This window comes from Sorex fumeus, unplaced genomic scaffold, assembly GCF_029834395.1.
Source record: "Sorex fumeus unplaced genomic scaffold, SorFum_2.1 ptg000044l, whole genome shotgun sequence".
Classification (NCBI taxonomy): Eukaryota; Metazoa; Chordata; class Mammalia; order Eulipotyphla; family Soricidae; genus Sorex; species Sorex fumeus.
Window position 1 is genome coordinate 70657674 of NW_026606101.1, and position 27476 is coordinate 70685149.

At 52.0% G+C, this 27476-nt stretch overlaps 1 protein-coding gene and 1 pseudogene across 6 annotated transcripts in view; one reads left to right on the forward strand and one right to left on the reverse strand.

The window, feature by feature from the left end:
- Positions 1-27476, reverse strand: part of TFDP2 (transcription factor Dp-2) — a 142882-nt gene that overhangs the window by 42190 nt on the left and 73216 nt on the right. The window contains exon 1 of one of the 6 annotated variants that reach the window (XM_056121121.1): positions 8128-8174. The exons of the other annotated variants lie outside the window; for them this stretch is intronic. The gene's annotated coding sequence lies outside the window, so the exon portion shown is untranslated. Of the gene's footprint in view, positions 1-8127; positions 8175-27476 lie in introns of those variants that run through there. 6 annotated transcript variants of the gene reach the window in all.
- LOC130030885 (uncharacterized) lies at positions 3348-3483 on the forward strand (annotated as a pseudogene).

Consider the following 27476-nt stretch of genomic DNA (forward strand, 5'->3'; position numbering starts at 1 on the left):
CCTTTATGCAGAAAAAGAGCTGTGGTACGATTGATAGGCGGCACGATCTTCTTAAATGAAACACAGATTAGCCACTCATGGTTTACCTGGAATCACATCCCACTGGAAATACCAAATTGTGAAGTAAGGACAAATAGCCTGTTTGTGTATGGACAGCTGAAAAAGGGGTGTGTGTGTGTGTGTGTGTGTGTGTGTGTGTGTGTGTGTGTGTGTATAAACCTAGCTGAAAGAGGGTGTGAGGGTGTGTGTGTGTGTGTATGTATAAACCTAGTCTGTCTGCGTATGGACAGCTGAAAGAGGGTGCGAGGGTATATGTGTGTGTGAGAATAAACCTTGTAGTTACTGTCACTTTCCTTCAATTTTTCTCTTTTGATTTGGGCCATACCCTGCAGTGCTCAGGGCTCACTCCTGGCTCTGTGCTCAGGGATCACGCCTGGCAGGGGTTTGGGGAACCATACTGAGGTCCCCAGGGATCAGAACTGGGGCAAGGGCAGGAAAAGCAAGTGTCCTACCAGCTTCCTTCACTCTCATGCTAAAACCACCTCAGAGCTTTAATCTTTCTTTTGTCTTCATTTCTGCACTCCAAAGCACTTGGGGTCCATGGCCTGGTGCTTGGGGGACAATGGGGTGCCAGGGCCTGAACCCAGAAATTCCGCCTGCAGGGGATGGGCCCCAGGCTGCTGAGTCGGCTCCCTGGCCCTGGACGCTGTTTCATTCTTGCTGTAAGGGTTGGCATCTAGTATAAGGAAGGGCTGGCCCGACCTGTACATTCTAAGTCAGGTTCCTTTCTGTTACATGTCCAAGTGCCTCAGATCACAAAGCCACAGGCCACCGGCATCTCCTAACCCTGTACCACACCACTAAAAACAAAACAGACCCAAGTTCCTCACAGTCTGAAGAGTAAGAGGTAGAGACACCTCTAGGTTGGGCTCCGAACAGAGACCACACAGCCCAGAGGGCAGAGATGAGTATAAAAGAAAGACCAAGGGGCCCGAGAGATGGTTCAGTACGTAGGCACTGGCATTGCACACGGACAACCTGGGTTTGAGCACTGCCAAGGGATGGTCCAAATCAAAACATAAAATTAAAAACTGAAGTACAATAATTACAAGGCACACACACACACACACACACACACACACACACACACACGCCCCCACCATGCGCAGGACCTGAGCAACGCTAGGTGTGGTCCCAAACCAAACAAGAAAGATCGAGGTTTCTGGAGTGTTAAGAGCCATTCGCCTTGCATGCTGCCAGCTCCACTTCCATCCCTGCCACCATCAATGGTCCCATGGACACCACCAGGAGTGGCCCTGGGCCCGGGACCAGTGCTCCCTGCACGGGCTATGTCCACAGGCCCCCCACCCCCGTGACCAAGCATGGCCGCAGAAGTCCAGGGGCTCTGCAGCTGTCAGGACACCCCACCTGTCCCAGCAAGCCAAAACCTTTCCCCCAGCCGGGGAGGGCTCCGGAAATGGTGCTTTCAAGCCCAGCTCCAGACTGCAGTCAGGACATGGCCATCAATCTGTCCCCTCTGCGAGTCCTTCAAGCGTCAGATCCACTTTCCAGGCTGAGTAGAAACAGACATTTCTACGTGTGTGTGTGACCTTTGGAAATGAGGTGCTGATGTCCCTGGCTCAGCGTTCTGGGGAACACGGCGGGGCAGGGCAACGAAACTGGGCTCTGCATGCAAAGCACATACTCCAGCTCCTCCACGCTCATTTCTGAAACTTCCGAATTCCAGCTCTGGTATCTGGACTATTATCACTGTCTTCGTCATCAGACCTCCAAGCGATAGAAGTCGCCGAGTCTCTTGGCGCAAGAGTTCTCTTCTCTCCTCTCAGTGTTTTTCAAACAGCCGCCCCAAAGCCCTCATCCTGAGGAAGGACTGCTCAGCACCTGTCCCCCCCGGCCTCCATCCCTGCTGATCAAACATCCTTCCGTCCTTTTTCTATCACAGTGCTCGCTGAGGGCGCCTTTTCGTTCTGCATTTGTCTCATCTCTTTGCCACGGCTTAATGAGAATGCCTAGCTGGAGACACTGTCTTTGAGTGGCACTGAAGAGGTTTACCAGATGTCCCCAGACACACGTACACGTGGCTCTTGTCCTCTTCCACAGGGTTTCCCAGAAGCTCCTGCTTCTTCTTTTTTTTTTTCCCTCTGCTTTTTGGCTACACCTGGCGATGCTCAGGGGTTCCTCCTGGCTCTGCACTCAGGAATCACTCCTGGCAGTGCTGGGGGCCAGATGGGATGCCAGGGATGAAACCTGGCTTGGCCGTGTGCAAGGCAAATGCCCTTCCTGCTCTGCTATTGCTCTGGCCCCGCCCCTGCTTCTTAAGATGCCAAAAGGGTAGCAGTGGGGAGAAGAGACCCATGGATTCAAGAAGCACAGTCTGGGGCCACGGGAGACACGCGGGCGGGCAGGAACTCGGCCGTATTTATTTAGGTCTCTGGGCCACACCTGGCAGTGCTCCAGGGACCATACCCAGGGGTGAAGGACTGGGGTTGGCAGACTGCAAGGCAAGTGTCTCACCTCTGGGGGTTGCCTGGGGTGGACATCTCCTGCTGGGAACTCATCTATTTAACAAAAGTCTTATCAGGCAAGGTCAAGTTCCCTTTTTTCTTTTCGCCCAGATTAAGGAAGCAAAGGAGTAAGCAAAACAGGACTACAAAGAACTCTCTCAATTTTCATTTCAAAGACAAGGGAAGGGCAGATCAGTCCTCTTTTCTCCCTTTTCCTGCTCTCAATTTCAACCTCTCCTTTCACACCATCTTTGCAGATGGTGTCCAGCCCAGTCAGTCAGCGGAAGGCAGTGTTTTATCTCCCACCAACAGCCCCGCATGGCTGGCGCTGATCAAGGCAGGTGGGAGCGACCACCCAGATCGAAGGAGTGAGGGTTACAACACCCACAGGATCACTCGGAGGAAGAATCTCCAAACCCTCCTCTGTGGTGGCAAGCTCAGTGAGGAGTTCACAGCCAGAAGAGCCTTCTTCTAAGATTTATAGAAGAGGGTGCTGTCTGCGGCCAGAGCGATAGCACAGCAGGGAGGACACCTTGCCCAGGTTTAATTCACAGCATCTCATATCCGTACCCCCCATGCCCCGCAGGCTGCCAGGAGTGATCCCTGAGCACTGCTGGGTGTGACCCCTAAACCAAATTTAAAAAATAAAATACAAAAAAAGAAAAAGAAAAAAAGGTGCTGCGTGAGTCTGGAATTTATTATTTATTCGTGCAGTACTGGGGAGGACACCCAGGTTTCATTCAGGCAAGTCGTCTGCTTGACCTCGGAACTACACGCCTGGGCTGGAATTTCAAAGGTGAGCTTTTCCAAAAGGAAATGCCATGCCCCCTTCTCACTCTGCCAATTGGAGATTTCTGTCTTAATTGGTCATTCAAGTGGGGCAGAGGAAGTGTCCTCTGGAGGGAAAAAAGTCAAGCAAACTAGGTATTTTTCTTGTATCCTGTCAGCAGATACAACGGGAGGGGAAAAAAAGAAAAAAGAAATTTTAAACTCTAGGATCAGGACAGAAACTCAGATAGACCCAGGACTCCCCCATGAATTAAGTGTTTTCAAGAGGGCCTACGAGATAACCAGGGGTTGAGTCTAAATTACTGCATCTCCAGGACTGATTCTTTTTTTAAGGGTTTTTTTTTTTTTTTGAGCGGGGGTGCACACCAGCAATGCTCAGGGGTTACTCCTGGCCTTCCACTCAGAAATTACTCTAGCTGATACTCTGAGGGCCCTGGAGGGTGCCAGGGAACAAACCTGGTTGGCTGCGTGCAAGGCAAGTGCCCTACCTGCTGTACTATCACTCTGGCACGCATTGATTCTTGAGCACAGTACCAGGAGTCAGCCTTGAGCACTGTTGGGTGTGACCCTCAATACAAAATAATACATTTTTTTTAAAAAGGAGTTCCCAGTAAATTCTTTCCCTTAGCAAATAAAATGAGACTTAATCTATTCCCTAAAAGAGTGCAGTGAATAAAGAGCTCATTCAAAACGACAAATGGCTACTGACATTCTTATTTCAACCAGATGTTCTACTTGAGAACTATTATCAGAGGTACACTTGAGTCATATTTTAAAGAGCAACAAACTCTTGGTACCGAAATCGAAAAATCCATGAAAAAGATTTTGCAAGCTCTCCCTGCAAGTTCCGCTGTTCGCCTCTGAGTGCTCAGTTAACCGTCTCTTCCTCATTTTTGTCAGCGAAATCACCAAGACAGCTGCCAACGTTTGGACCACAAGCGAGCAAAAGTGCCTTAAACAAAGTCCCTTTTTTGGATGGCTTCCAGTTTGGGAAGACAAGATCCAAATTCATTTAACAACGAGAAGCCTGGTGGGGCTGGTGAGATGGTCCAGCAGGGAGGGCACTTTCCTTGCACATGGTAGACCCGAATTTGATTCAGGCATCCCATAGGGTTCCCCAGCACCACCAGGAGTGATCCCTGAGTGCAGAGCCAGGAGTAACCCCTCAGTACCACTGGGTGTGGCCTCAAACACCCCAACACGCACCCACACACAACTGCTTGCCTAAAATGTGGTTGAACCAATGCTACGAGTAAGAGGCAGCGATCCATTCCATGACCTGCTCAAGCTCAAGATCCCTCTTATCTCGCAGACTCCTCAAGGGCAGCGTGAACAGCAAACTGAAACAAACCAATGGAACAATGCCAGCAACGAAGCAAATTTTCCCTTTTCTCTCCACCGCACAGATGAGGAAGGAGATGCCGCCAATGGTTGCCGGGTCACACAGATTGTCAGGTCCGATCCAGGCAACTTCCGGGCACTCGGCCATTGCAAAGGAGCAGCTAAGGCCTCATCCTGTGCTGACGGCTCACTCCTGAGTGACACTTTCAGCACTCTGCTCATCACCTACGGTTCTGGTTCTGAGGCTGAGTCTTCCTGCTGACGGGGTTCTCCTTGCTTAGGAAGTTACTACCAGGCCTGCGTTTAGAATCCTAGGTAACACGCACTTTGGATCACTAGAACCCAGGACCTGCCGTGATGATTAGATTTCCAATGGTCTATTCCACCCAAGTTATGGATTCTTTGGTCCAAATTATAAAAATACCTCCTTTAGCCAGAGTTTGTAAACCCATCTTCATTTTCATGTAAGTTAGCTAATCTTAGGGGAAAACAAACAAAAAATCCTCTAAAGAAAGCAAAACATGAGGCAAGCATAATGGGCTCAATGGATGCTTACTATGTAGGGGGCCAGGTTCTATCCCCAGTGCCAGATGGTCTCTGGAGCACCACCAAGAGTAACCCCCCCCCCCCCCGTATGTTCTAGGAATGAGCCCTGAATACCACTTTTATCTTTGGCTTTGGGGGTGGCCCCAAAACTAAAAGCAAAGCAAAGCAAATATATATTTTTTATATATATATATATATCTTTTTTTTTTTTGGCTTTTTGGGTCACATTCGGCAATGCACAGAGGTTACCCCTGGCTTTGCACTCAGGAATTACTCCTGGTGGTGCTCAAGGATGCTGGGAATCAAACCTTGGTCAGTAGCGTGCAAGGCAAACACCCTTCCTGCTGTACTACTGCTCCAGTCCCCATAAATAATTTTTTAAGCTCAATTTTAATTGACACAATGAGCTGAAAGTCTGCAAAATCTCTCAAATCTGTCTTCATCTAAAGCAAAGAAAACGTTCTGGGAACTCTGCGGACTGGAACTGAAGGGCAGAAAAAAAATCAGGTTTTTGGTTTTTTGGGCGGGGGTGGGGAGGGCAATGCTCAGGGCTTACTCGTGGCTCTGCACTCAGGAATCACTCCTTGGCAATGCTCGGGAACTATATGGGATGCCAGGGATCGAACCCGGGTCGGCCACATGCTAAGGCAGATGCCTTACCCACTGTACTATAGGCGCCGACCGGAGAAAATTTTAATAATCACCTTCAATGTCGCTATATTTTCCCAGTCCTCCCTTAGACCCAAGGAAACGTTGAGAAAAACGTTTAATATTTATCCCCTCCACAAATTTTGCGCCAAGGCTCTGAGAGACTGTAGGCACTGACTTTCCAGCAGTAATTTAGGGCTGTGGTACCCAAGCAACACCGGCTGTGGGAAGGAGCCTGTGTCCCACCTGCAAGGGTCTGGAGAGTGCAACCAAGGCCATCAACACAGGACCCAGGAGAGCACAGACTGGGTTCCGGGTCAAAGGCAATCCTTCCTTCCACTTATGAACTCCATCGATCCAGAAAAAGACTTTCTTTACTTCTGTTTCTGGGAGCACCTCCTTCCTCCTTCCCGCTGACCAGCCCTCATTATCAACCAAAGCTTCTTTTCAGAGGCAAAATGCAGCACATCAAGTTCACTTAAACTCAAAAGCTTTCTCTGGCATTTCTTATTCAAAGACCTCCTCGGAGTGAGCCTTTCGGCTTCCAGCTGATAATAAAAATGACCTACGGCCCACGCAACTGATGTTTCCTATTGCAATTTCATTCTCTGTGCAATGACAAACTTTTGCAACCTAGGTTTACCCTAAGTACCTTACAATGGAGTGACTTGGGTGTTTTTTTCCTTCCTCCCCCTAAGATCCTACAAGATGAAGTTTTCTGCATAGTTCAAATGCACAGCTAAATGAAAGAATAAACATTCTCCCCGTGCCACTAATCACATATTTTTTCTTAGAAAAAAAAAAAACCAACCCTTCTAAAAAGGATTCTTCAAAAGTAAAGTTACCCTTGACTCTTCAAACTCTGAATCATAAAAGGGCACATTTTCAGTGACTACACATTATGAATTCACTGATTAAGTTAGATTTATGACCTTCCCTCCCCATTCCAGCTACTGTGCATTTTGAATGAAACTACCTCAATGCTAACAGAAGAAACATCTGTTGCTTTTTTTTTCTCTTTCTCCGACATCACAGGGCTTCCCTAACTGAAAGAAAGACTGGCGGCTCCTCCTGCAACCCCCTTCCCACCACACTCGGTTCCTTAAAACTTTTTTTTTTTTTCTAACGTGCATTATTTAAAACCATCCTCTTAAGGAAAAAAAGGAAATCTCTTGAAAACCATCCCGGCTCAGCAACCAGATCCAAAAAATAAGGAAAGGTTAGAGGCATCAAAAAACAAAAAAGAAATAAAAAGAAATGCAAAAGGGCTGGGGAAGTGCCCTCCGGCGCACATTTCGCTCAAGGGGGTCCCCCGTCCTGGGGTCTCCCGTCCCGGGCCCCTGCCCGGCCACGGCGGGGTCCCGCTTTCCTCCCCGGCACCCAGACCCACGGGGCACCTCGCGGGCGCTGCGCTCCCCCGTGCCAACCCGCGGCGCGCAGAATGGCAGCCGGCAAGTGGTGCCACCCACTCGCACACGGAGCCCCATAACCGGCCATAAAGCGGCGGAATGCACGGCCCCTCGCGGGCCAACAATGCCCGGCTTCATTAGAATACAGCTGACATTTGCAAAGCACAAATACTTTTAAGAAAAATGTACGGGGGGCAGGGGAAGAAAGCGCGAGGGGGAGAGAGCGCAAGCGCGCGCGGGAAGAAACTGCTAGAAAGGCTGCTGCAATATTATGCTATTATTATTATTATTATTATTATTATTATTATTATTACGTTAACGTGGCAGGTTTTGTTCCCGAGATCCCGAGGATGCTAATTTTGCGGCTGACACCGGAAAAGTTTTTTCATACACGGGAGGAACGTCTAGGTCAAGGCAGAGCTGATTTTTTTTTATGAACTAGAGGGAAAGAAATGAAAGTAAATTAAAAAAATAAAAATAATTTAAAAAGAAAGCAAAACAAAACAAGACCAAAAAAAAAAAAAGATCCATCTGAGCTGCAAAGTCAAACAGCCGAGAGTACCTGGAAAATTCTTCGTCCCCCCCAACCGCTTCCTTGGGCTCTCCAAGGAGGGAAACCCGGGCGCGCTGGGGGGACGGGGCTTTGGGTTTCCTACGATTCTTTTTTAATTTAATTTTTCGCATTTCCCTGGGTTTCTCCCGGAGTGACCAACTCAGCGCCCTGCACCCCTCCCCCAGCCCACCCCAACCCCCCGCGCCTGCAGCCGGCCGGGGCGCCCGGGGTCCAGCGTGCTGCTGGCCACTCGGCCCGGGCGGAGGGTGCCCGGGCCGCCGCGCGGAGCCCCCCGGGGAGCAGCCCCGACCCTTACCTGGAGCCCCGAAGCATGCCTCTCTCTGCAGCACCCACACTCCCCAGTCTTTGTTACCATTCACTGGAAACTTGAGACTGTGTCAGGCGTGAGCAATCGAGCGCGGAGGCGCTCCGCTCCCGGACCGCCACGCTAAGAAGATGCTCAAGAAAACCGTGCTGGGCCCAGCTGGCTCCCGCCGCCCCCAGAAGAGCAGGGGGAAAGGCAGACAAGGCCCCCTTTGAAAGAAAAATTAAAACACCAAGTCTTGCTTTCTTATTAAAGGCTGTTTTTAAATAAATATATATTTTCAATTGAATCACAGTGAGATACAGTTACCAGGTGGTTCAGGATTGGGATTCAGTTATGCAATGTTCGACACCAGTCCTTTCACCAGTGGATATTCCCCATCACCAATGACCCCAGTTTAAAGGCCTTTTTTTTTAAGTAGGTTCTAAATGAAAGTGCTGAAATACTCAAATGCCTAATGGCAAGCAAGCAAGCTAGTGCCCCCCATCCCCCCCAAAACCACCACCACCTCATTTGGATACCTGGATCTGAACTAAGAAATAAGATAAAACTTACTCGGGAACCCCACGCGATCTGAATGATACATGTCAGGGTGTCTTCCTGGCTTCTGATGAGCAAGAGACTTCAATGCATCTTGAAAGCCGTGCAAAAGGAGGGCGAGTTTCAGAAAAGTAAAAAAGAAAAAAGGGGGGTGGGGGACCCGGAGGAGAAACTCTTGAAAAACTGGCCGGGGCTTTTTCAACCTATAATAGCTATCCAGCTCTTCTAGGAAGTTAAAAAAAACATAGCTTGGGTCGTGCCCAGGAGATAGCAGGGTGGGCATGACCCAATGCCAACGTGAGTGACATGCCCATTTGTGATATCATTCGCAACAAACAGCGCTGGGCTGTTGTCTATCCCCCCCCCCCCCACTTTGCCACACAGCTGGAAGTTCTAGATTTGTCAGGTTAGTGCCGTTCGGTGTAGGGTTAAGTAACTTTCTCCATTTTCTCAAGAGAAAACCTAATTCAGTTGTCCTAGTTTTTGAAATGATTAATTAAAAATACCATCTCAGCGTTTCCACGGAAGGAGGTGGAACAGAAGGAGACCTGTTTGTTTGTTTGTTTTCGGACCATATCTGATGATGCTCAGGGGTTACTCCTGCTTCTGTACTCAGGGATCACTCCTGGCAGTGCTCAGGGGACCATAGGGGGCCCAGGGATGGAACCGGGGTCAGCTGTGTGCAAGGCCAGAGCTCAGTCTGTTGTACCATCTCACAGGCCCCTAACAGGCCTCTCACGCCCCTTTTCACACCCAGCCTTTGCAAGAGCAGCTTGCTGTTGGACTAATTATTTTTAGTAAGAAGCTCTCCCTGATAGTCACAGGCTTTCCCTAGACTTTCCAAGAAGAAACAAAACCCAAACAATATACGCAAAGTAGTGGTAATAAAATGTTTGACTCGTTGGGTGTCAATAACATTGAAAGTGCGTGTCTCTGATTATGAAAACTCACAACAGTAAACATTTTCATCACACACATTCCTCACCGAATGCCCACTACGCTGGGCACCGTGGGATCAAAGTAGTGGAGAGACCAGCAAAAGTCAATCTTATTCCTTCTCAGTTTGCTTAGAATATATCTCATTTTATGGTTGGGGGTGGGAAGGGGAGGGGGGCTGCCTGGGCCCACTCCTGGCTCTGCCCTGAGGGGTCACTCCTGGCATTTCTCAGGGATCCCATTAGGGGTGCTAGGGATCAAACCAGGGTCAGCTGCACGCAAGGCAAGTGCGTGACCTCTGCATCATCTCCTGGGCCCGAGGATAAATAATCAATCATAATTTATTCTAGATTAAAAGTAGCTTTTCTTCTTTGATGTGTTGCCACCGAATCTGAAATATTCTTTTCTGGGGGGAAGCCACACCCACAAATGTGCTGGAGGCTTCCTCTTGGCTCTGTGCTCCTCAGTCACTCCAGGGGTGGGGGTGGGGCTAGGGACCACACAGAGCATCTGGGATTTAACTGAGGTCGCACCTGTGCAAGGCAAGGTCTTATGCGCTATCTCTCTGGCCCACGAAAAACATTCCTTTCTGAGAAATAATTCCAGAGTGCAGAGACAGGACAGCAAAGATTTTGCGCTCTGCCGAGCACTGACTGGCTGAAGACCCCAATAAGTACACAGTTAAATCAATTAAAGAGAATTTTACCTTTGCTAAACTTTTCTTTGCATAGACATGTCAAAATGGTAATGATGTTGAATGTAAATTATAAATCGGGCTGCAAATATGCATTAGCCAAACATTAAAAACAGGAACTCAAATCATCCAGGACCCTTTCAGACGTTTCTCTCTGAAGAGGGCACCTCAGCACGCAGTGCTGTGGGCTTACTCATGGCTCTGCACTTAGGGGTCAGTACTGTGGGGTACAGGGGACCCTCTGAAGCGTCGGGATCCAGCCCGGCAGACACCCTAGTCATGGTGCTATCTCTCCAGCCTCTTTTCAGATCCTAAACTCCATTTTCACTATCCAGTGTGAAACATCTTTAATACCTCAGTTAAGGAACCAATTAAAATGTCTGCACCCTACCTTTTTTATGGACTATCACATTTCAGGAGTTTCAAAGAAGAAACAACTTGGAATTCACCCAGCACCTGATCAACTTTGGGAATTACTTTGTTTTTGCTTTGCTTTGGGGGGCATACCCAATAGTGCTCTGGGTACCATGTTGGTATCCGTCTTGGGTACCCTGCAGTATCCAACACTCCTAGCTCTATGCTCAGGGATCAAGCCTGGCAGAGCAGGTGCTGGGGATGGAAGCCAGGCCAGTCATGTGCCAGGCAAGCACCTGACCTGTGACACTATCTCTTGGACCCTGTGCATTAAATTCATATTCTTACTCCTTGCGGTCCAAGTAACAGCAGAGGAGTTAAGGCAATTAATTATCTTGCATGCAGCCAAGGTTTCCGCCCCTCCCCCACACACATATGGTCCAGGAGTGAGCCCCAAACCCAAACAAACCAACCGACAAATAATATTTTTGTTTCTTTTTGGGGGCCACATCCAGTGATGCTCTCTATGCCTCTGCATTTAGAAATTACTCCTGGTGGTACTTGGGGCACCATATGGGATGTGGGGGATCGAACACAGGTCAGTTGTATGCAAGGCAAGCACCCTACCCACTGTGCTATCATTCCAGCTCCAAACAAATCAATTCTTAAGCATTTACATCCCCTTCTATTCCCCTAGTTGGAATAATTTTGAATTATCCCTACTCTGATTCTCATGGCCCTTGGCCGCCTTAGGAGTGATAGCACAATGAGGAGGGCGTTTGCCTTGCACGCAGCCACCTGGGTTCGATCCCCAGCATCCCATAGGGTCCCCAGAGCACTGCCAGGAGTGATTCCTGAGTGCAGAGCCAGGAGCAACCCCTGAGCATCATCGGGTATGACCCAAAAAGCAAAAAAAACCAAAAAAAATAGGGGGGCTGGGGCAATAGCAGAGCAGGTGGGGCGTTTGCCTTACATGTGGCCGACCTGTTCGATTCCCAGCATCCCATATGGTCCCCTGAGCACCGCCAGGGGTAATTCCTGAGTGCAGAGCCAGGAGGAACCCCTGTGCATTGCCAGGTGTGACCCAAAGAGCAAAAAAAACCAACAACAACAACAACAAAAACAAACAAACAAACAAAACCCCTGCACAGAGGATGTCTGAGCATACCTCTCCCAGGGAACCCTGCCAGCGGGGGGCCGCATCCCCCCAAGGCCCTCCGACTCCCACACAGTAACTATACTGTGGCTGCGCTGATGAACCACCCACTTACTGGGTCCCAGGAAGGCGCGGGACACGGAGAACAAGTCAGGGACATAATCAGACGGGGCCAAAGTCCAGCCGACTGTCTCCGCAGTTTTCTTCCATGTTTCCTTCAATAATTTCCCAGGTCCTGGCTGAGCACTGGACCTGGGGCGGAGCAGGCACTGGGCAGAGGGCAGGCTGCTGGCTCAACGTCCACCCCTCCCGCCTTCCTTGCGCGGCCTTGGGGCTTTCACACACTCCCTTTCCTCCAGCCCTTTCCTGCTCATTCCTCACCTGCTCTGCAGTCCCCGATCCAGCCCTGGCCCTGCGCTTCCATCCGCTGCTTGGTCTTTCCCCGCGGGCAGCATGACCACCGCCTTCGGGAGCTCCTTTCTGTGGAACTGGGGGGGTCGGGAGGGGGGGGCTGACTCACTGCTCTGAGCGGGGGCTTTGCATGAGGTTTGATCCTCAGCCCCACGGAGTCCTCCAGCCATGCTGGGAGAGACCCCCCAACACCACCATGAAGGACCCCAAACAAAAACGCATCCTCTGAAGACAATTTCACGTCTTCATTTTATACAGAAAATCCATTTAGGCATCCTGTTACTAACTACTATCAATTATCTGGACCGCACCAAAGGGGGTTAAACAATCTCTCCCTCAGGGCTGCTGGGTTTAATTATTCATTTATTTTTTTGGCGGTGGTGTGTACATGGCGGGTGTGGGGGGAGGTGTACACTGGCTGTGCTCAGGCCTCACTCTTGGCTCTGCACTCCCGGATCACTCCGACAGGACTCAGGGGTGCAGGTGGGGTAGCAGGGACCAAGGCAAGCACCCTATTCGCGGTATGATCTCTCCACTTACGCAGCACCCCAGGCTTTAAAGTGAATCGCTTTAGACTAACCTTAGCCGAGCGTGTGTGTGTGTGGGGGGGGGGGGGGGGGGGGACCAAAGCACATCCTATGACCGCCTTTATGATTCTGCAGATCAGCGTTTCTCACATGATACTGGAGCGGGAGAGACAGTCCAGCAGGGACCTTGCACGAAGCTGACCCAGGCTTGATTCCCCGGCATCCCACAAAAGATTCCCAAGCACTGCCAGGAGTGATTCCATTCCTGAGTGCAGAGCCAGGAGTATCACACCCTGTGGGTCACACCTTGGTGGTATCACACCCTGAGCATCCCTGGGTGTGATCCACAAAGAAAAAAAAAGTGGAAAAAAAAGTGGCGGCTACTGAGCCCACCCCCACCCTACCTGCCGTGCTAGCCCTCCGGCCCCTTGATTCCACCTCCACTTGCTCTTCTTTTCTGTGAAGGGCCTTTTTTTTGTCCTTGTGGTTCCTTTCCTCAAGATTTACATCCCAGGGACAGAGAAGGAGCACGGGCTCTGCTCAGGGGCCTGGGTGTGGTCCCGGGGCCTGCCCAGAGTGACCCTCCAGCACTGCAGGGAGTGGTCTCAGGACAAAACAGAAATATTTACCGTCCCTCTGGTGCGCACTGCCTCTCTAGAGGACACGGAGGGGCGCAGTGCGAGGCGGGGGAGGGGCTGGAGACAGAACAGCAGGCCGGGTGCGGGCCTTGCCAGCGACCCACCAGGTTTGCTCCCCAGCATCGCACTGGGCCCCCAGGCCCCACCCCTGCCCTCATTCCCCATAGGAGTGATCCCTGAGCACAGAGGCAGAAGTCAGCCCTGAGCAGCACTAGTGTGGTCCCCAAACAAAACAAAAAATAGGCAGGAGGCAAAAAGGGGCTTGTTGAAGAGTTTAAGAAGCCCTGGGTTGGGGTGGAGCGATAGCCTTGCCTTGCAAGCGGCCGACCCGGGTTCGACTGCCAGCATCCCATATGGTTCCCTGAGCAGTGACTCAAAAAGACACACAAAAAAGAGAAGCCCTGGGTTAGTGGACTCCAGCCAGGAGGGAAGAGGGGCAGCTGGTCTCGGGCACCCAAAGGCTGGACCATGTCCACCAGGTCCGCTGGGAACAACTCCTGGCTCTGCAGTGTGGGATGGGGATCGAACCCAGGCCTCCCCCACACGCAGCATCTGGTCGTGTAAACACAGATGTCATGTGCCCTCTGTTTCTCTCTCTCTCATCCTTGGACGTCATTGGCTGGACCGGGTGACACACTCATCAGGCAGTGACATATGTCCCCGGGCTGGTCTGCGGGAGCCCGGGGTGAGGTGGGGGTCCTCGTGTGCGGTGCCTGGATGGGCAGAAACGGGAGCGGAGGGAAGAGGGACTTCGAGGTGCTCCTCAGCACACGAGCATCACGGCCGGTCCACGAACACAAAAGCGAATCCTTGAAACCACTCCGTTGGGGGACGGGGAGAGGGACGAGGCCCTGGGCAGCTCGGGGTTTTCTCTTGTTGCCGCCTGTTTTCATTTTTTTGGGTGAGGGGCACAGCTGATGGCACTCAGGGCTCACTCTTGGTGGATTCTGGGGACTGGCCTGGGATTCATGTGGCTGGCCTGGGTTCCAACTCTGGCATCCCGGATGGTCCCAACAGGTCCGCCAGGAATGATCCCCGAGTGCAGGCCAGGAGTGACCCCTGAGCATCACCGGGTGTGGCCCCCAAATGAAAAAACCCCACACCAACAGCAAAAAGAAAGTAATGGGTGCAGGTCAGAGGCTCGTGCAAAGGTCGAGGTGTCTGCCTGGCATGCTGCTGCAGAGATCCTGGATCGAACCCTGCCCCCGGCCAGGCCCCTGAGCACTGAGCACAGAGCCCAGGGGAGCACCTCTGGGTCCACACAGACTCAGCCTGAGAAGGAGAAGGTATGTGTCATATCCGTGGTGACACTCCAGGTCTCCTACCCTGCCCCAAACACAAATATAAAAGGAGGAAAAATAAAATCTAAGATGTAATTAGTTCCTCAGTTCCCAGAAGGGCTGGAGCGATAGCACAGCGGTAGGGCGTTTCCCTTGCACACGGCCGACCTGGCCAACCCGAGTTCGATTCCTCCGCCCCTCTCGGAGAGCCCGGCAAGCTACCGAGTATCTCGCCCACACGGCAGAGCCTGGCAAGCTCCCCGTGACGCATTCGATATGCCAAACACAGTAACAACAAAGTCTCCAATGGAGACGTTACTGGGCCCGCTCGAGCAAATCGATGACCAACGGGAGGACAGTGCCAGCGCTAGTGCTATAGTGCTAGTTCCCAGAAGGGTTTTGGATGCCATCCTGAAATCTCTGGGGAGAGCAGAAAATAAGGCCCCTCCTTCCACAGCCAGCAGCGCTCAGGGCTCAGGAATCCCTCCCGGGGAGGGCTTGGGGGACCATATGGGGGCTCGGGGGATTGAATCCAGGCGAGCGCATGGAGGGCCAGGACGCTACCCGTTGTACTATTGGCCCAGCCCCTTCTCCGCCTTTTTTATGATCGATGCCTAAACGTGCCCCGGAGCCAGTATCCCCGCAGTACTCAGGGCACACTGGGTGGGGGGAGTCTCGTTTCCTCACCCAGTTGCAACCTCGCTGCTGCCCCCCCCCCCGCCCCCATGCCCAGATGTGACTCAGACGCCCCATAATTCAGAAGAGGAAGCAGCCGCTTATCACGACCAGATAACCTGCTCCTAAAGGGCAGAGCTTTGCTTGTCCGTGTCAAAGTGCAGGTACTCAGGACCCAGAGGTGCCCGATGCGGCAGAAAAAGCCCGGGCCCTGCTGTCATGGAAAGGCCGAGAACTCTCCCAGACGGGTCCTTCGCGACGCACCTCACAGTGAAGATGGGGGAAAGGGAGACCCCCTTCCCGACCAGGAGTCCTGCTGGGTCCTGGATGAGGTGGCTCCCAGCGGCACTGCCAGAAATGTCCCTGGCCCCGTGACATCTCGGTCCCCCCTCCTACAAAGCCGGGGTGGCCACCCTGCCAGCGACTGGCGCACTGTGCGAGGAGCTGCCCCTCAGACACAAGTCCTATTTCTTTGTCACTGACGTGCCACTTGCTTCTAGCGCCCAGGGGCTGCCCTTTCCAGCCCCCTCTGGTCTCCCTGTGCCCTCCTGTCCAGAAGACCCTGTGAAGTTAAGGGCACAGACAATCTCCCCGCCCCTACGCTACCCCCCAAGTGAACACGTGAGCAAGGGTCCGCGGCTGACCCAGAGCCTTTGGGCACCATCTGCAGAAGAAGTGACAGCTACTCTGGTCCGGCTTCCAGGCTGCTGATGGGACCCAGATGACGCTTCCGAACAAGCGACTTTCTGTGACGCAGGACCTGCCTTCGCCATGAGCAAACCCCAGTTTTCTGGACTGGCTTTCCGAACGTGCCCGAGACGTTCCCGCGACCGTTTCCCCTTCTGTTTCTCTCTTTTTGGGTCGGAGGGGATTTGGGCTACCCCCGGGGGAAGAGGGGGCGGGTGCAACAATCTCACCGTGCTAGGGATGGAACCCGGGACTTGCCATGGGACACACGTGTCCAGCCCCCCCACCCCTCCCACCAGCCCTCTCCCCGGCCCTGCAGGCCCACAGGAAGCACGCAGGCGGGGGTGAGGATCCTGGGGAGAGGGCAGGGGGCCAGGCGGGAGACAGCAGCCACCCAGCACCATCGGCGGGAACTACCCAGGAACTTAAATCTGCAGGAGGCTTGCGACTGGCAGGGCAGATGTGGATGCAAATGACAGCCAACTAGCTCCCTTAGGTCACAGTGAGGGGCGCAGGTGACGTTCTCATGGCCCAGCCTGCTGCAGCTGGCACGGCCAGGAGTAAGCCACGGCCAACAGCAGCCTCTCGACAGCTGCTCTGAGGGCAGAGCTGCACATGAAGGGGGTGTCCATTGAGGCCTCTGTCCCCTGCACGGTGACCCGATGAGACTCCTGGGATACTCCAAGGACCCAAATCTTCCTTCCCTCCCCCACCTGGCCCGCTGTACTCCCTCCCTTCTTCCTGGAGCCCTGTTCTGGCTCTTTTTTTTTTTTTGTTTGTTTATGGGTCACACCCAGTGATGCTCAGGGGCTCCTCCTGGCTCTGCACTCAGGAATTAATCCTGGCGGAGCTTGGGGGACCATATGGGATGCTGGGGATCGAACCCAGGTCTGCCACATGCCAGGCAAATGCCCTACCCACTGTACTATCATTCGGGTCCCTATTCTGGCTCTTCAGAGGAATCTCCACACTATTTTTCAGACGGGCTGAACCAGATGGCATTCCCATCTGCGGTGGACGAGGGTTCGAATCCTGTTGGTTCCCGCTGCCCTCGCTGGGGGAAGCCCGCGTCGGTGTCTGCTGTTACGAGGTGCTTCCTGGCAGCCCGCGGAGAGAAGAAAGCAAGCGACAGCTGCGGGGTCTCGGGAGGCAGGGAGGGGCCGTTTCATGGGTGTGGAGTTTCAGTTGCAGAGATGAAAGCGCTCTGGGGCTCTGGGCGGGCAGGGCGGGGACTGGACTCACCACTTTCAGGAGTTTTTTGAAAAAAGGGAAGAAAACTCGCATGGGGAACAGGGTTGATTTCTGCACCTCCTCTTCAGTTCTGCTGTGAATATGCAGCTCTGTCAAATTAATTAAGTCTAACACACACACACACACACACACACACACACACACACACACTCACATACTCTCAGGCACAGAGACTGATACGTACATCACTCTCCCTCTGTATCTCTGTCTTTGTCTCTCTTCTCTCTCTCTCTCTCTCTCTCTCTCTCTCTCACACACACACACACACACACACACACACAAACTCACAGACACATAAACACGCTCCTCTCCCTCATGTCTGTCTCTGTCTTTCTCTTTCTCTTACACACACACACACACACACACACACACACACACACAAACTCACAGACACATAAACACACTCCTCTCCCTCATGTCTGTCTCTGTCTTTCTCTCTTACACACACACACACACACACACACACACACACTCTCTCTCTCTCTCTTACATACTTACAAGCACAAGTAAGTCTCCTTTCTCTCTCTCCCCCCCCCTCCTCCTCCTGCCTTGCCCTTTCTTCCCTCTCCCTGCACAGTCTCCCTCCAGCTCTGTGCCCACTGCAGAGGTGCCTGCACTGTAACAGCTTCTAGGAGCTCCCGAATCTCCTCAACCTCTAAATTCCGACGTCAAACACAGTCAAACACCAAGATGTAAGGGCTAAGGGGCCAGAGACAGAGAACATGGGTGAAGGGACTCGTCTTGAGCCCGGTTCCAGTCTGGTCCCTGGAGCACCGCCAAGAGTGACCCCGGAGCACTCCCATCACTGTGGTACCATCTAAATGATCCCTTTTAATAAAGTGACACGTGGACCCTTTGGCTGTGGCCAACACCCCAGCATCCAGGGCCCTCCTTCCGTCTCCACAGATTTTCTCCTTGGCTGTGCCAGCCATGGGCAAGGGCCCTACAAACCCTGAGTGAACCCTGAGTCTCGGGATGTCCTCCCCAGACCAGCCCGCCCCTGCCCGGCTGCCCCCCACGACCGGGGCTGGTGGAGAAGCTGGCAGGCGGCAGAGAACTGGGCAGGCAGCCGCGTCTGCTGGTGCAGACAAGGGGTGTGCAAACACCTCTCGGAGGGGGGAAGATTTCGGCCGCAGCAGGAGGCTGTGGGGATGTCAAGTGTTAGGGTAGAGGTGGGAGGGGACAGTGTCCCCCAGGAGCCCAGCGCAGTGAACTGATGGGAGAGACGGTAGCATTTAAGAAGGGACACAGGGGGCTGGAGCGATAGCACAGCGGGTAGGGCGTTTGCCTTGCATGCAGCCAACCCGGGTTCGATTCCCACCATCCCATATGGTCCCCCGAGCACTGCCAGGAGTGATTCCTGAGTGCGTGAGCCAGGAGTAACCCCTGTGCATCACTGGGTGTGACCCAAAAAGAAGAAAAAAAGAAGGAACATGAGTCAGGTAACTTCCCCTTTGACCCCTCAGCAGTGCTCAGTGCTCTCCTCAGCCACATGCCTGTGGCTGGCCCCTCAGGGCCGGAGAGGCAAGGACGGCGAAGCCCAGCGCATAAGCCGCAGAGGCCACCTGAGGACCCAGGACCCATGGATTCCAGTGACAGAGCAGCATGGACCAAGGACGATGTCCACGGGACCACTGAGAGACAAAAGCAGCCTGAGGCCTGGCCACGGGACCAGAGAGGCCCCAAGCCCCCTCAGGAAAGCGGCTCAGTGACCAAGTCATGCTAACCTGCTCAGCACCTTAGGGGCTGGGTGCTCATTTTACAGTGCTCCAGGAGCGCTCAGGAGACAGCCAGTTCCGTGGTGGCATCAGCCACAGTGCCACGGGAGGGGAGGTCTGGGCAGGACACGGTGCGGCTGACTCCTATCTGCAGAAGGGAGCCGGCACTTTACAAGGGGAAGACCAGTCAGACACTAATTTTGGTTCTTTATACAAAATAGCAGAAGGGATCTACTTGTCTTTTTTTATGTTCTTCCTTCTGGCACAGGAGCTACTCCTGGCAGTGCTGGGGGGGACCATATGGGATGCTGGGCATCTCATATGACCATATGGGTTGGCCAATGCAAGACAAACGCCCTACCCGCTGTGCTATCCCTCTGGCCCCTTTACTTGTCTTCTGACCTGGGGCTATAGCAAAGAACTGGGGCTTGGGTGTCAGCCCCCAGGGGCACCATCCTGAACACTGGAATTGGTGGCCTCAATCCACATTGCTAACCACAATCCATCACCGGTGTATAGTATTCCACAGCCCTAGGCCAGTCGCTTCTACTCCCCAATAAACGGTTATTTCTGAGTCTCCCTATCAGCTGTCATAAATGATTACGGAATCAACCCTCCCCAACTCCAATCTCACTTTTCCCCAGTGACAAGTACCCGAGAGAGTGTAGGCTGGGTGAAGGGGGAGAGGCTTCTGAAAGGGGGGTGCGCATGCATCACCAGCTCACCCTCCAGAGCATCCTTACAGTTTTCCTTCCCGTCAGAGGTAACTACAAAGACTAGGAAACAGAGAAGTAAAAAAAAGTGAATGGAGGGGCTGGAGCTATAGCACAGCGGGGAGGGCGTTTGCCTTGCATGTGACCAATCTGGGTTCGATTCCCAGCATCCCATAGGGTCCCCCGAGCACCACCAGGAGTAATTCCTGAGTGAAGAGCCAGGAGTAACCTCTGTGCATTGCTGGGTGTGACCCAAAAAGAAAAAAAAAGTGAATGGAAACGGCGTAAGCGACCAAGATCCCAACTTCTCACACTTGCGTCAGTATTGGTCAGGACTGCAGAAAATCTCTTAATCTGACAGAGGAAATAATTTGTTCATAAACGCGTATAAATACAAGCTCCTAAATGCCACACACAAAGCCCAGCAAAATATATAAACACACAGAAGAAAAGCTGGAGAGATGGTCCAGTAGGGAAGGCCCGTCCCCGACACACACCAGACTCTGGCTTGATCTTTTCTCTTTTTTTTTCCTTTTGGGTCACACCCAGTGATGCTCAGGGGTTCCTCCTGGCTCATGCATTCAGGAATCACTCCTGGCGGTGCTCGGGGGATATATGGGATGCTGGAATAGAACCCATGTGGGCCGCATGCAAGGCAAACGCCCTACCCGCTGTGCTATTGCTCCAGCCCTTCTGGCTTGATCTTGTCACTGCACATAGTCGTGAGCACTTACAGGGGGTCCCTCCTGAGAACAGAGCCAGAATAGCCCCTGAGCAGTGTGGGCAGAGCCCAAACCCCACTTCCCAGAGAAAACCATTTTTTTTAAGACAAAAAAACACGGGATAATAGAAAAGTCATCTATGATACAAACACCCCCCCACCCCCCCATCACTGCAATTAATGTCTTATATACTCGAATCAAGTTTTTCCGATCAAACTACTTTTCTTCTTCCCTCCTCCACAGGGACGGGAGATCATCCGACAGGAGGTATAACTTTGGTGGGGGGGGTAAGGCCACTCACAGTGGCACAGTTGGGGGGCCCTCAGTTGGGGGGCATTCAGCCAGGGACCAAACCCCAGGTTCCCACAGGCAAAAGCACGGGCTCCCGTTCTTTGAACCACCTCCCTGACTCCTGCGGGAACATTCATTCTTTGGGGAAGGACTGGGCCCCACCTGGCAGTGCTCAGTCCTTCCCCCAGCTCTGTTTTCAGGGCCACTCCTGGTGATGGCTGGGGCCCATATGGGACGCCAAGGAAGAAATCAAGCACTGTAACCCCAGTGCGATCCCTCTGGCCCTAGCGTAACTTTTCTAAATTAACACAAGACTTGGCTTATACGATCTACAGAAAGCCGCTCTCTGAGAGTATCCCATATTCAGCTACTTATCACACTGTTTCCCTTTTTCCACGTCTGTAGTAAACACGCTTGGCTCAGATCTTCCCACGGATCTTTAATTAGGATAAAGTCACAGAAGGGAAGGCGCTGACTCACTTTTTTTAATGCATAAAAAAAAAAAAGACTTTTGATATACTTGGAGCAAACGGTCTTCCGAGAGGCTGCATCAGCTTGAGTCTCTCCCATCATCCCAGAAGTGGGTGTCATCCCAGAAGTGGGTGTGAACCCGAAAAATAAGCCACCACACACACACACACACACACACACACACACACACACACACACACACACAACCACTTTGCCAATGTGACTCGCAAAAAAAGAAAAACAATCTGTTTCTATCTTTTCTCTGCTTTCTGAGTGCTGGTAGAACGGAAAGGGTCCCTACCTTTATGAGCCATCTCTAGGCCTTCTGCCAGCTTCCCAGTTGGGGACCCTACTGTGTCTCTTGCAACGACTATTTAACTGATTCACTGTGCGATGCTGATGTGTCCAGTCAATGACGCTCCCCTGCTCTGGGCCGGCACAGAGCGCCCTTCTCTTTAACAATCTTGACCCATGTGAGGACAGAGGGTCCGACTGTTTCAGAATGCCCCGCAATGGGGGCTGCAGATCCTCCCTCAGTGTCAGACAAGGGTTACAGGTTCCCAGAAGGACACTCACACACATGCCAGCACCATCATTTGGTCTGACCCAGAACCATGAGGCGCTCCGGGCCACACGGCGGCTGGGACAGGCAGCCTTGGGGAGCAAGGGGCTGGCTGGGCCTTGGTCTTCGGGCGGCAGAGTCTAGGACCCTGGGCGATGTGGGCGGGAGTTCGTTTTCCAAACCACTGAGCTTGGGGCCCTTTGGGATGACGGCCTGGCTTCCTCAGTAGCCCTGGGCCATGCTACCAAAGACATCAGGGCCCAGGCGCGGCTGGTCTGGTCTTCCACAGGCGCTTCTGACTGAGCTTGGCAAAGCACATGTCGTTCGGGGCTTTGAGGTCCCCTCCTTAAGACACCCGATCTTTGCAAAGGGGGCCCCTTAACACCCTTGGAGGGCCATTGGGCGCTGGCTGTACATGGCATGGCTCTTCTCTCTGCTTTGTCTGATCTCTCCCTCGACTCCCCCCACCCCAGGCCCCACCAGAACCAGAAGAGCTCAAGTTTGCCTTTTTTGAAATAAAAAATATTTTACTCCTTTGCTCCACGACCCTCTAAGAGACAGACAAAACTAGCAGCACTGCTTGTGACTTGACACGGTGATGCAGTTCCAGTTTGGTTTAATATGGAAGTGTTCCATTTTACTAGTGGGTTACTCCTGGCTCTGCACTCAGGGATGACTCCTGGCAGGGCTCTGCAAAGCAAGTGCCCTCCCCAGTATACTATTGCTCCAGCCCCTAGCTTAGCACATTTTAAAGTGAGTAGAACAAACAAATAAACAAAAAAGAAGCAAAAAGCATACTGATTTCTCAAGAGAACATAATTGTAGCATTCTTTTGGTTATATTACTATTTCATGGACCTTCAATATGGGAGAGATAATATCTGTTAAAGCCAGATAAGGGCTGGAGCGACAGCACAGCAGGTAGGGCGTTTGCCTTGCACGCAGCAGACCCAGGTTCGATTCCTCCATCCCTCTCGGAGAGCCGGGGAAGCTACCGAGAGCATCCGGCTCTCACAGCAGAGCCTTGCAAGCTCCCTGTGGCGTATTCGATATGCCAAAAGCAGTAACAACAGGTCTCACTATGGAGATGTTACTGGTGCCCACTCGAGCAAATCCATGGACAGTGCTACAGTGCCAAGATTGTCAAATGAGGTTTATCTGCAACTCAGATTAAAAGTAATGTCAGGCATATTTTATTAATCCCGTTCTGGAAGAAATCAAACAGTTCTCTCTTGACAAAATAAACAAAACAAAACAAAAGGGTATGGAGTGACGATACAGGAGATACAGCAGGGAGGGCGTTTGTCTTGCACACAAGTGATCTAGTTTCAATCCCTGGCATCCCATCTGGTCCCCTCAGCATCATCAGGAGTGATTCCTGAGTTCAGAGCCAGCAGTGAACCCCAAGCATCACCGAGTGTGATCCAAACACAAAGCAAAAAACCAAAACAAACAAACCAATTCTCTCTTGAAAATTAAAGTGATCATAAAGCCTGCAAAGTACTTTAGGTTAAAAAAAAATCCCCACAATTCACTGATGTTGTTCTTCTTTCATCTTCCTACGTAAATAAGTAAACACACTGTTGATGATTTTGAAGTATTTAAACCACTGTACTTTTGCGAGACAAATTCTCCTTGCTCTTTAATGGAACGTCATTTGGTAAGACTTTGACAGTTAGTGTTCTGGTCTTTTGTTCAATAGCTGCGTGACTGGTCTGTAAATGTCAGTGCCATAAAATTTTATTGTTTGAATTAAATCAGTTTTACCCACGTCCTGGAAAGTTCCTTTATGCTCCCTTTGCTTTACTGCGTGAATTACCTACTCGCAGACACAGGCCTAAGCGTGCTTGCCAGGTCTGGGGTCTTAATGCCGTGTGCAGAGAAACCCTTGCTACCTCATATTCTTCGCCCACCCCCTCCCCCGTCCAACTGTTTTCTCTTTATGAGTATTTCAAATTCCTCAATATAACTATTATCTGGTAATCTAATGAGTGTTTTTTTTTGAGGAGGGGGCACAACAGGTGGCACTCAGGGTTTATTCCCAGCTAGGGCTTACTCCTGGCTCTGCACTCTGTGTTGCCCTGAACACTCCTAACGGTGTTCAGGAGATGCCAGGGACCAAAACCAGGTCAGCTGTGTGCCAGGCAAATGCCCTTGCCCTTCCCACTGTACTATCACTCTGGCCCCTGGTAATCTATTTTTCTTTTTTTAAATTCTAGACTGGTGGTGTGGACTCAGCAACAGAGAAAAAACATAAAATAAAAATCAGGGGCGCCCCGTGCGGATGGGACCCTGAGATGAAGCCCACCAACTGCCCCTGGCTATTTACTAAGCTCCTAAATGGCCATGATCCAGAGACACACAAACAAATCTTGAAACTGAGCAGCTTGCTGCAGAGATCGCTCCAGATCCTAATTATTAAAATTTTAGAATTCCAGGAGTGTGCGGCCACAAGAGTGGTCATGTGACATTCTATGCTATTCATAACAAGCAATACAAAACAAATTTTCTAGCATTGCCTTTTCGACAGGTTTGAGCAGTGGTGGAAAAATTCCAAATACTAATGGTGGGACTGGTGTCGAAATACTGAATGTAATCCAAGTAGAGAGAGAGGATTGTGGAAATTGTCTGCCACACAGGCAGGGGAAGGGTTGGGATGGGGAGGGTGCACTGGTGAAGGGATGAGTATTTGGTCACTGTACGACCAAAACCCAAACATGAAAGCTTTGTAACTGTATCCCATGGTGATTTAATACAATTTTTTTTTAAAAAAAAAAATTAGGGGCAAGGGAGATGGTGCTGCTGGCTAGATCAAACACTTTGCGTGCAGGAGGTGCTGAATCTGATCCCAGCACTGCATGGTTCCCCAGCACTGCCGGAAGCAATCCCTGAGCACTGGGTTGGGAGTTGTCGGTCAGCACCACCAGGGATGACCCTCCCCCCCAAACATCATCTTTACTATAATCATAATGGCCAGAGATAGTTCCATGAATGGAGCGCATGCATTGTATGAGGGAGGTCCAGGTTTAAGGCCCGACACCACAAGGCCCCTGAGCATGTTTGCAAGTGACCCGAGCACTGAGCTGGGTCAGCCCCTGACCACACCAGGTGTGGCCCCAAACCCCACAACGAATACATGACTGAAACGCCACAGTCAGAACGTCCTGTATTATTTCAAATTTCCTTGGAATGCTCCTCATAGTCTAAGATTTTGCTTAATGACCCTTTTTTTTCCTTTTTGGGTCACACTCGCAATGTACAGGAGATCCTCCGGGCTCTGCACTCAGAAATTACTCCTGGCAGTGCTCAGGGGACCAAATGGGATGCTGGGGATCAAACCAGAGTCGGCCGTGTGCAAGGCAAATGCCCTGCCTGTTGTGCTATTGCTCCAGCCCCACGCTTAAGACTTCTTAGGGTTTATTGTAACTAGATTTTCCGGTTTATGATTTTTATGCCTCAGCTTTCATTGGATTTTGCTTTCCCTCGCATGACATTTCTCTACGAATACAAGGAGTGTCAAAGCAAGAGAAACAGAAATAAGAAAAAGAGCAGGACGGGAGACCATTCAAGTGCCACAGGGCGTGTGCCTTGCTAGGCCATGGAGGCGGAGGACACAAGGTCACAGGACCCCCCGGCCAAGGTGCAGCCCCCCCTTCAAAGTAAAGAGAAAGGAGAAAGGTGCCAGAAGGAGCTACCTCCGAGGGCCGGAGCAAGTGCTCCATCCGGCAGTGCCTGTCCTCACCCGCACGCATGGCTGGGGTGGCCCTGGTCCCCTCCCCACCTCCTGTTCCTGGAGCCCAGCACTGCCCCCGCCAGCCCGAGTGGCCTGCTGTATCAACAGCAGCGGCCCTGGGCCCCGAGCACTACCTGGGAACAACCCCTCCACAGCAAGAAGGAAGAGAATTCATAACAGCCCCAAAGAGGAGTCCTTCATTCTGGGGGAACACTCAGACCGGGTCCTGCATCTCGCTGCGACATCAGCCCTAAGTGTGATCTTAACCCCCTTTGCATGTGTTTGGGGGGGGGCAGTCACTGTCCTTCCCAGAAGGCGCATCTCCCCCCACCGTGCAGCCAACCTGGGTTCAACTCCTGGCACCCCCTATAGTCCCCTGAGCCCCGAGAGGGGAGATCCCTGCGTACAGAGCCAGGAATACGCCCTGAGCACCACCAAAATAAAAATAAAATAAGAGGGGCTGAAGAGAGAATACAGCAACCTGCCCAGATCCCTGGCCTCTCCGATGATCCCTCGAGCACGGCCCAGCATAATTCCTGAAGCACAGAGCCGGGAGTTAACCTCTGGGCATTGCAGGGGAGCCCAAACCAAAACCCAAAAATATCAGTCGAAAGAACTCAGCTAGAGTAGGTGTGCCGGGCAGCTGGTTCTGTCCAGGGAAGGGTCACCTTAGTCCCCGTACAAAGGGAACCGGAAGGATTTGAAGAAACAGTTTGGTAACAAAACTGTTTTCTGAGACGTCTCTGAAAAGTACCCAGTTCCTTCTACAAGACCCCAAAGAGAACAGGGGTCCCGAGCCCTGCTCTCCTCAGCACCTTTGTCGCTAGTCCCGGGAAATCAATGAGAAGCGGGCTGAGGTCTTCACTGCAGTTCACTGCTGTCACTCGCAATAATTCCCAAGCCACCAAGCTGAACTGCCTTCAGCAGACGGACTCTGGGCCACCTTGCTTTCTTTTTCTGTTTTTCCATTTGGGGGCCCAACCCAAATGGGTGCTCAGGGGACCATCCGTGGTGCCAGGGACTGACCATGGGACAGTCACAGGCGAGGGAAGAGCCTTACGGTCTGTAATATCTCTGTCAGTCACTTTTTTTGGTTCTTGTTCACTTGTTTGGTTGGGGGCCACACCCGGCAGTGCTCAGGGCTCACTCCCGGCTCTACTCTCAGGGATCACTCCTGGTGGTGTTCGGTGTTTGGGTGGGACCATAAAGGATGCCAAGGACTGAACTGGGTTGGCCGTGGGCAAAGGCAACACCCTCCCCGCTGTACTATGGCTCTGGCCCCCGGATAGGCCACTTTTCCATTGGGCTGTCTGCTTTTCCTCCATCCAAAAAGCCCTGTATGTTTCTGGATCCTGTCTGGGTTGGCCCTTTGCTCCAGAAGCTAATCTCGAAGCCTGAGGAGTCTCCTGACTGATAAAGATGTTTTGCTTAGCAGGAGGCTCTGAGGGCAGGTAGATAGAATCAAGGTGCTTTGGGGTGTAGGTTTGAAGTTGCAGCAACACTCAGACTTGGTGGGGGGGGGGCTCTGGGACCTTGTCACATCAGCTGGGCCTCCCTGGACCTCTCCACGGGCTGCGTCTAAGTCAGCCATGGGAGTGGCTAGTCAGGGTTCTCGGAGCACCCCCCGCAGTGCCCAGGTCACAGGCGTTTGCTGCCCGGCTGGGTTGCCCTGGGTGGAGAACACTGGCCTGTCTACATCCAGTAGTTTTCTGGACCCTGCTCTAACGGACCATTTTGTTCAAGTTATTTCATTCCGCACTTCTGCTCTGGTAAGAGGTGACAAGAGGAGAGCCATCTGGGTGGACGGGAGGGGCAACACCTGGAGATGCTCGTGGGGACCATATGGGTTGTTGGGGACTGGACCCGGGCCAGCAAGTGCAGACGTGCTCTGGAGTGCTCCAGTCCCACGGAGAACGAGTTTTCATAAATCCTGTGAGTTCTCTAAAAGAATTATTATTGAGCCGAAAGGTGGTACTTGGAAA